Raw genomic sequence first — 10,305 nt, 5'->3', positions numbered from 1 at the left:
CAATATAGGAAAAATAACCTTGCAACAATCAGGTGCCACTAAAAGGTTATCGCGTGGAGACTAAAAATAGATCTGCAACAACAAAAACTCTCAAATAGGGAAGTCTTCTCAAAGTTCTTTCCCTCATTTTACAAATTCTCTACTATTAAAAAAATAACAAACACATTCAAAATCATGATTGTATATGGTACACCTACCCCTAGCTTCATTTTTCAACATAGGGTACAACACTCCCTAGTTGATTGATCTTAAATGCAGGGTGCACCACTCCGTGATATTATTACTAATTGATCTTAAATGCAGGGTACACGACTCCCTGATATCATTATTGATTGAACTTAAATGCAAGGTACACCACACCATGATATCACTGCTAGACATAAGATACACAACTTCTTAATCTCCTTACCAGTATAGGGTACACCAATCCCTAGCTATATTTTCCAACGTAGGGTACACCATTCCCTAGTTGATGATATTTTAGACATAGGATAGACCACTCCCTAGTCTACTTACTAGTATAGGGTATACCAATTCCTAGCTGTATTTTCTAACATAGGGTATACTAATCCCTAATTAATGATATTTTAGACATAAGGTACACCACTCCCTAGTCTCCTTACCAGTATAGGGTACACCAATCCCTAGCTGTATTTTCTAACATAGGTTACACCACTCCCTAGTTGAAGATGTTTTCAGACACAAGGTACATCATTCCATAGTCTTCTTACCAGTATAGGGTACATCAATCCCTACCTGTGTTTTCTAACATAGGGTGCACCACTTCCTAGTTGATTTGAGCTTAAACGCATGATACACCACTCCCTGACATCCTTTCGAGTATAGGGTACACCAATCCCTAGTTGTGTTTTCCAACATAGAGTAAACAACTCCCTAGTTGATTGAGCTTAAATGCAGGGTATACCACTCCCTGATATCATTACCAATTGTTCTTAAATACAGGGTACACCACTCCCTGATATCATTACTAATTGAACTTAAATGCAAGATACACCACTCCCTGACATACTTTCTAGTATAGGGTACAAAACAATCCCTAGATGTGTTTTCCAACATAGGGTGCACCACTCTCTAGTTGATTGAGCTTAAACGTAGGGTACACCATTCCCTAATATCTTTGTTAATATAGGGTACACCACTCCCTAGTTGATTGATCTAAAATATAGGGTACACCACTCCCTGATATCATTCGAAATATAGGGTACACCACTCCCTAATCTTTTACCAACATAGGTACACCACTTCCTAGTTGATGAATATCTTTAGACATAAGGGTACACCATTTCCTAGTCTATTTACCCGTATAGGGTACACCAATCCCTAGTTGTATGATCCAACAAAAAGTATACCACTCCCTTGTTAATTGAGCTAAAACGCAGGGTACACCACTCCCTGATACTTTTTAATATAGGATACACCACTCCCTAGTTGATTGATCTTAAATGCAGGATACACCACTCCCTCATAATCTTTGCAAATATAGGGAACACCATTCCCTAGTCACTTTACTGGTATATGATACACCTATCCCTACCTATGTTTTTCAACATAGGGTACACCACTCCCTAATTGATTGATCTTAAATGTAGGGTATACCACTCCCTAATATCATTGTTAATATAGGGTACACCATTCCCTCGCCGTATTTCTCCAATACAATGTACATCAATCCTTAGTTGAGACACCATTTTGATAATAAAGGAATATCATCCCCGAAAAAAAATCACGATTCTTCAGGGTACACCATTCCCGACACTTTATTGCTTTTAATAAATAAGTGGTTTAGAATTTTGTTACGATAGCTCACGAAATTTTTCTAGTGAAAACTGGGGCATAAATATTTTTTTCGTTTGTTTGTTTTGGTGTCTGAGCAGGTTTTACCTCGAGGCACATGGTTCGAGATGACCAAAAGAAGAAGTCTCAATCCAGAATAAAGAAAAGAAAAGAAAAAGAAGTGAATCCAAAATGCAAAAGAGGATGAAAATATGTGGATTGCTCAAGACATGATTGAAGTCATGAGCAATGCATTTCCAGTTTTGATTGAAAGAAGCCGTAGAAGAGTGAACTAGCACCTGCAACTAGCAAGAATCAAGGTTCATATCAATGTCTGCATGGAGGACCAGTAAAGGCTCAAGACCAAGCTTCAAAAGACTTATAGATAGGCATGTTTTAACTCATAACTGATAGGCACGTCTAGCTTATTTTGATTTTTGGTGTAATATGGAGTTCAACAAGCAGTAACAGCAGCAACTGTAGTTGAAATCACAAATTTTCGGTAGTCCCAGCTACCAAAACTTCTAGAACTACACGGGCCTGATTCCTTTATAGCCAAGGATTTGTAGGCAACCTCCGAATCAAGGTTCGGTCAAAACATTCCAAAATGCTTCTGATGGAGTATCAAACAGGCTAAAATAGCTCATGATTGCATACTTTATCTTTTTCCGAAAACTCTTCATGTTCTCGAGCAAAGAGGATCGTGAGCACGTAATTTTTGTCCTATGCCTAAAGTACTCCTAAAATAATCCAAAATAGCTTTTATTACTTTTTTTGAAATTTGGGAATTGTTCTATATTTTATTTGATTTGTTTTGCGCATATTTGTGTTTCGTGCATTTTAAGTAACATGTTTTACATCATAAAAATGAAAAACAATATTTTATATTTTAATCTTCACATCTTTAGATCATAATTGCATGATTTAATTGCATTGTTAAAACATAAAATCACAAAAAAAATATTAGTAATTTTTCTTTACAATTTTTTTAGTTAGTAATTCAATGAAAGTTTACTTTGATTGTTGGATAAAATGGACTAAGTGGGTTAAATGTGCAAAAGTTTTAATTTGAGTTTCTATATAGAGGTTAACTTTAAAAGATTTAACAAAGAAGAAAAGAAAAGGGTTAATGGTTCACATATTTTCAAATTGGGCCAAACGAAATCGGTGGCCCAGTTACTCCTCACTCTGCTCCAGCCTAGATCTCCATCCCTACCCGGTCCAAAGTCCTCATTAAGCAAAACGATGCCGTTTTGTTCTAATTAATCCTAGCCCTTCATCTCATTCAATCAGACGGTCGGGAGCTCACCTTCATTTTACTCATAACTATCTGACAACCCCCCTTCCCCCTACCCCCCCCCCCCCCAAAGACACATCTCTCACACCCCATTCCCCTCCGCCTCTCTCCGCCATAGACCGCCTATCGGAAATCATCTCCGCCGGCCGGAGTTAACCAATCGACCCCAAACCGGCACCAATAGATTCCTCTACACCATCCCACCAAGATCAAATACAATTTTCATCTTATCACCATCTTCATCCAAACCGTAACCCACTTGGCCCCTTCCCACTTTTCTCGATCATTGATGCTTGATATACCTCAATACTTATATCATTAGATAGGTCTCAATGACCAAGACCTCTATGGAGTCATTCCTTTTGGCATCTCGTCTGGAGATCATTAGGTAATTTCTTCTCCGTATGCTCCTTATTACTGAGATGTTAGTTTAGGTGTATAAGTTTCATGATTATGTCTCTTAGTTTAGGTTTAATTGCGATATTTATTTGAATATTAATTATATGATTGTGCCATTCAATTTTGTTAAGTGATACATATAATTAGTTAATTGGCTTTAATCTAATCAATTCTGCCATATTGAACATTAATTAATGATTTGATTTGGTAAGAATCACGGAATTGGGCCCCAAAATTCATGAGGTTTTGATTGAAAGGCCCAGGCCTGCTTGGTTCATTTCATATAAAATGACAGTAAACAAAAAGGAAAAAAAAAGTAAAAGAAGCAGTTAAAAGGAAGGATTGCTGGAAGGGGTAAACAAAGAAGTAGTAAATAACAAAAGCCTGGGGGGGGCTAAGGGAAATAAAATTTAAAGAATATTTTAGTTAACTAATTAGGAAGCTCTCAGAAATAAGGGATAGGGGTGTGTTAGTAAAGGAACACTTCCAATAGGTCAAGTATTGAGGACTGAGGGGTGATAAACAGAAAATAGAGGGATTAAAAAGAAAAAGAAATAACTGAAAGCTGTTGAAATTGGTTATAAAAGGGAATCTTCCTTCACACTTTGGTCACCTATTCACTCTCACGTTTAGAAGCAGTCTGAAACTTGGGATTCAGATTTCAGACCTGAAGAACAAAAAACTCCAGAAAATCAAAGCAAAAAAATAAGGCTTCAAAAAGTGATTCTAAGTTCTGTTGATTTAGTTCAATATTTTCTAGGGTTTCAAGTTGATAATTAGATTGGAAATTGAGGATGTTTGCTGGTTCTGTTGCTGTTTGCTGTTCAAATTATAGCTGAATTTCTTCATTTTTCTTCTTCAGGCCTTTATTTGGTCATTAATTGTTGTTTCTGCTGCCGAATATGTCAAAACCCCATTTGTAATTCCCTTTGACTGTGCAAATTAAGATTTGGATTGTTTGATTCCATGACTATGTTTAATTTCCGAAACTTTTTGTGCTTGTCTGCTAGATCTGTTATTTGTTCCTCTGTTAGCATCAATTCATGTTTGTTTAGTGGTAATTGGATTGAAATTGCTCACATACTTGTTAGTTGTCGCTGATAGTCCACTCATCTTAAAGAAACATGTATTAGTCATCATATTAGTACATTAAAACATACTGTTAGTCAAGCATTTATGAGTTCATAAATTTTTGAATTGAATTTGTTTACTGTTGACGTCTTTAACTCATGAGGATGAAGGTTGAATTACGGATTTCACGTTGAAATCCAAAGTTTGTGGAGAAATGAGTTAATTATGCGAAGCCTATGTGTTGTAATATTGTTTGATTCCAGAAAATAGAAGGTGCTTGGTTCAATAGAAGTGGCTGTTAGTATGAGCTAGAATTTCAATTATGTTTTCTTTATGATTTTTTATCAGTGCTGTGATATTTAAACTTGGATAATCATGTATTAATATTTTTGTAATTAACTTCGTGACTTCTGATGTGTGCAAATCCAACTGAAAGTCCATGTTTAGTGTTCAAAAGTTATTGGACTGACTAGTTGTCCCAAACGAGGCTATTTAATCAATTTAGAGTAAAGTGAACATTGGACACTACATGTATTCAGGCTCAATTTTAAGCCCATATGGAAACCTGCCTTATCGCATGAGCAATCACACCATCGTAGAAGGGTTGGGATGCCATACGCTTCGTTCTGACTCATATCTGCTTCACATTTTGACCTGTTTGACGTCTTCATCTAGGGTTCTAATTAGATGACCCTAAGCTTTTAATTAATTATTAATCAATAGAATATCTAACCAATATGATTAACTCATTAATTGATTTTCCTAATATAAAACACAACCGGTTGCTTCACCTTGCCCTCCTTAACAAACTAAAATTGTTTCCCTTAATTCAAACATTGCGTGTTTCCTTCACGAATTGCAACAATCAAGTTTCAACCAGTGGTAGCACTTCAGTAGCATATGTACACCCAAACTTGTATTTTAATCTTTATCGATTAATGCCATAAGGTTAGAACCTCTCATTTTAATCCTCGAACTTAGGAAACCAATTAACTCATGATTACTCGTAGAATGCTTTAGGCGCGGCTTAATTTATTATTGTGATTATGTATATGTTTGCGTGACATAATTGCGATCCCAAAATAAATCGAGCTATGCGTTTGCACGACTTTCGCCAAACAATCTTAACAATAATAAAATGTTATTAATTGTGTATAAATACGCGTGACTTGATTTCTCACACAAAAAACAAATAGATTCACACACACATGATCCGTTTCAAAGATAATTTCATAATTTAATAATCAAGTAATTAAAAGCGGTAAAGGGGTAAAAATACACATAGGTTTAAAATATGTAATAAACAGATAATCAATCCAAATTATGATTGTAAAATGACCGTGCTAAAACCATAGAATTCGAGAGTGACTAATACATTCTCCTGGGTTAACGAAATTTCTTACTCGGTCTTATGTGTTTCACAAACTTAAATAGAGTCAAAATTTTCTTGATTTGATATTTAAAATAACAGGTGACTTGGGACGGCGTAAATAATTATTCCAAGTGGTGACTTTAAAAATTAAAATAAAATAATCTCATTCCAATAATGTCACTTAAATTGGAAACAGTCCTTTCCCCGTAAAAAAAGAGGTATGAGAGAGAAAAGTTGAAAAGTTGATGGTTTGGAAGGTTGAAAGGTTAGACCGAGAGTTGACTTTGTTGATTTCGGGTTCGAATTTCAGTTCTAGAAGTTTGAATCGGAGTTGGTTTGGTAGGATTCGCCAATAGTTTTAGAATTTAGAAATTCATTAGTTTCATTAGGCTTGAATTGGGGTGCGATTCGTGATTTAAATGTTGTTTGATGTGATTTGAGGTTTCTATTAAGTTCGGGTTGTGATTTAGGACTTGTTGGTATCTTTGGTTGAGGTCCCGAGGGCCTCGCATGAGTTTTGGATGATTAACGGGTTTATATTTGGACTTAGAGCATTGCGGAATGGTTTTGGATAGCTGGTGTAATCGCACCTGCGGTGGACTTGGCCGTAGATGTGACACCGTAGGTACGGCTAGAGGGACGCAGAAGCGGAATTGGGCAAGGCTAGGGATTTTTGCAGGTGCGTGCAGAGGTCCGCAGAAGCGGATTTTGGCTTGATGGGCTGGGGATCACAGATGCAGAAGACTTCCACAGGTGCGGACACGCAGAAGCGTGATGTGGACCACATAAGCTGACCCACAGAAGCAGATTTTGGCCGCATAAGTGGCTAGTTGGCGTTTAAGTGGACTTTGCAGAAGCGAGAATTTTTCTGCAACAGCGGTATCGCATGTGCAAAAATGGATTCCACAAATGCGGAATCGATGGCAGAAGAATAAAATCAAAGGGTTTAGTGTTTTGTTTCTCATTTTTGGAATTTTTGAGTTTGGACTAGGGAGAGTTTTGGAGAGTTTTCCACCTAGATTAAAGAGGTAAGTGACTTTTTATCACTTTTGTCCATAAATATTGAATACCCATTGATTATTACGCCTAATTTTCATCAATCTAAGTTAGAATTTAGGAATTTATGGACTATGTCATTGGAGAGTGAAATTTGAGGATTTGAGGGTGATGGTAGTCTAAAAATGCGGATTTTTGGCTACTTTGCACCCATTATTTGCTACACTTTAATTGTGTGTAAGCTAAAATATAAATAATTTATACTCATATACATTTTCTGTTGTGTAGGTTGAGATTGCGGGTTGAGCTTGGTTTTTGGAGCTAAAATAAATAAAAGAGAACTTTGAAGCCTGAGTAAAAGTTTGAGAGTTAAGCCGGGATTGAGTTCGGGGGTCGAGGAAAGAGTATACATATATAAAAAATAGAAGAAATTTGCTCAACGCCAAAAAATGGCCTAGCACGACGTGGCTGATGGTCTGAGGCACGTTGTTCCTTAGAACAAATGACTTAGAATTGCAAATGCCTTAAGTTATGGATTAATACCTCACGCTAACATCATGCCCAATAAGGGGACAATCAAATGGTCATAGCCTAATGCGAAGAAGTCCACTAATGCGACGCACAGCGCGTTGCTCAGTGCGGCGTGTTTGGGTAATTTTTGTCCAGTTAATCTAAGTTTGGCTCAGAGAGGGAATTTTAGTACAGGTTCGCCTATACTCAGTATAAATACATTGTAAATACAATTTTTAAGGGGATTCGCCCTAGGAGAGTTTGAGAGAGCTACCATGGCTTGAAGACAAAAATTTTCTTCAATTCTCTTGCCAACAATCGGTGAAAGAATATGAGTTTGTATCGTAAAGTTGTCGTTGATATTTTCTATGTTCTTAAACTTATTTATGATGATACTTTCCATAACTATGGAGTAGTTATTCCCTAGGATTTTGACGGATATAGTGTTTTGAGTGTTGTTTTTAGATTTAACTCTAGTTTAATTGTTTGAATACATTTATGGAACTTTGAATTGAATGCAAAATTATTCACCGGTTTATTTAATTGAAAGAGGAATATTTTGGTGATTATCTTTGTATTATTTGGTTTGGTTTAATTTAGTGATTCTTCTAAGTAATTGAGAGAGCTTTATGAATTATTGATTAAATTAAGTTAGGAGAATATTCGAGAGACGTTTTCCTAAAGGCTATTCCATTAACGTGTTCTTGCATATCTTCACAATGCTTCATATTAGTTTATTTTGTAGAGTTCAGATTTAATTGAGAGAGGAATTATGAAATTACGTTTAAGCTAATTATCGAGTGAATTCGTGAGAATCATTAGAACATTAGAAGTGAATTTAAACAGAGTTAGATCCTGAATGGCTATCCTATACCTATCCTGTCATGACCCTTATTTCTCATATTGTTTACAACCCGTTTTAGTTCAACTCTCATTCTCTGTTGTCAAGTCTAACTAGTCGTAATATTAATTTGGTAGTTATTGCTGTTGGTAATTACCTCAAATCAAGTATTGATCATCCTGAATAGTGTTAAACCATAAGTTATTTGAACATTATATAAATCCAATCCTTGTGGAGACAATAATTTTATTATACTAAATTTGGCTAGCGAGCATCAATTTTGTCTTGTGTTTTACGCTCATCAAATTTTGGCGCCGTTGCCGGGGATTGGCGATCAATAGTGTTTAAAATAGATTTTAGTACTAATTCAGGAACTAATTTTTACTTTAGTTATTAACGTTTCTTACTTGTGTCCAGGATACAAGTTTGATTTCTCTGGTGTATGATTCGATCGTCTTCAAAGGAAGTGATACCCTACGAACTAGAGTTGGAGAAACATCTACGACAACTGAGAAAAGAAAGAGACTTAACAAAAGAATTCTTGGGTCAAACTTCGACTCAAGATACCATGGAAAATGAAGAGAATGATGGAGTAGACTTAGCTGCAAGAGAGGTAGCACAACTAGAAGTTGTATGGAGAATTGCTGATGAGACCATCAATGATGAAGGGGGTCAAAGAATCAATCTAAACCGACCCTTGGTTGAAGACCAGTTCGAGAATGCAGCACCCAGGCTTGGAAGATCATTGGGTGACTATGCTAGGCCAGTCTATAATCAAGGACTATCAAGTGTCAGACCCCCATCCATAGCAGCAAACAACTTCGAATTGAAGCAAGGCTTGCTTCAAACTATCCCAAACAACTGCACTTCCAGAGGGAAGGTGAACGAAGATCCTAATACTCACTTGATGGACTTTGAAGATATCATGAACACCTTCCAGTACAATGGAGTATCAAAGGATGCAATCTACTTAAGGGCATTCCCCTTATTATTGAAAGATGACACGAAGCAATGGCTTCGTAGCTTACCCGCAGGTTCTATCAAGATATGGGAAGATATGAACAAGAAGTTTCTTGACAAGCACTTATCAGCTGCAAAAATAGGGATGTTCAGAAGGGAAATATCACGACCCAATTTCTACTATGGTCGTGATGGCGCCCAACACTACCGCTAGGCAAGCTAATAGTGAATTAAACCATGTTATTTCTCTTTTAATAAGTTTTCAAGTAATTAAATAGGAAATTAAGGAGTAGAAAATAGAATAAATGAAACGAAGACAACTGAGTGGCAATCATAGTAATATAAGTGCTCCAAAACCATAAAGTCTACTAGTGTGTGCCAAGACCTGATGTCACAAGTGTATGAGCAACTAGTAGAATATACAAAACTCTAACTAATGTCCGAAATAAAGTAGACATAATATAAATACAAAAGAGAGACTCTAGGGGATGTAGAACGGTTCAAGACGGAGCTCACCACTAGGCCTCGGGATATCTGGGATACACTTCGATAGGACCGCCGATGCACCTACCTCAGACACAAGCTTCAGATCCTTCACGAGTAGTGCAAAAGTGTAGCGTGAGTACATAAACAACATGTACCCAGTAAGTATCTAGTCTAACCTCGAAGAAATAGTAACGAGGGGTCGACATCGACACTTACTATAGGCTAACAATAATAATACAGAAATTCTAAATGAGCATGAGTTATGTAAACAATAATAACAACTCAATGACAAGCAGGAATGAATAATTCTTTCACGTTTAGTAATGTCCAAGCCAATTTTCTGTCATTAATAATCAAAACATCACAAGCCATAAAATAATATCAAGTATAATTAGGCTCTAAGTGTTATTAAGCACGATTTATTTTGAAGTCGTACGACCTGATCCAGAATAACGTGTACACTGTCCAGGGTCAAACAACACAAACCATAGATATATTTATTCTACTGCCGAGTCGTTCGGCCCGCTCCACAAGAAGAGAGGATTCTTTATGAACATCTAATTTAAATGTTATTATGAG

At 36.4% G+C, this 10,305-nt stretch overlaps 1 long non-coding RNA gene across 2 annotated transcripts; it reads left to right on the top strand.

The window, feature by feature from the left end:
- The first annotated feature begins 3,158 nt into the window (after positions 1–3,158).
- LOC104120226 (uncharacterized) lies at positions 3,159–5,017 on the top strand. 2 transcript variants are annotated; one of them, XR_011415372.1, is made up of 2 exons: positions 3,159–3,479; positions 4,732–5,017. It is a non-coding gene; the product is annotated as an uncharacterized lncRNA (long non-coding RNA). The 2 variants fall into 2 exon arrangements; XR_011415373.1 differs by having other exon boundaries at positions 4,725–5,017.
- The last annotated feature ends 5,288 nt before the right edge of the window (positions 5,018–10,305 follow it).

This window comes from Nicotiana tomentosiformis, chromosome 4, assembly GCF_000390325.3.
Source record: "Nicotiana tomentosiformis chromosome 4, ASM39032v3, whole genome shotgun sequence".
Taxonomy (NCBI): Eukaryota; Viridiplantae; Streptophyta; class Magnoliopsida; order Solanales; family Solanaceae; genus Nicotiana; species Nicotiana tomentosiformis.
The sequence above is the reverse complement of the archived record's forward strand: the minus strand, read 5'-3'. Positions and strand labels throughout refer to the sequence as shown.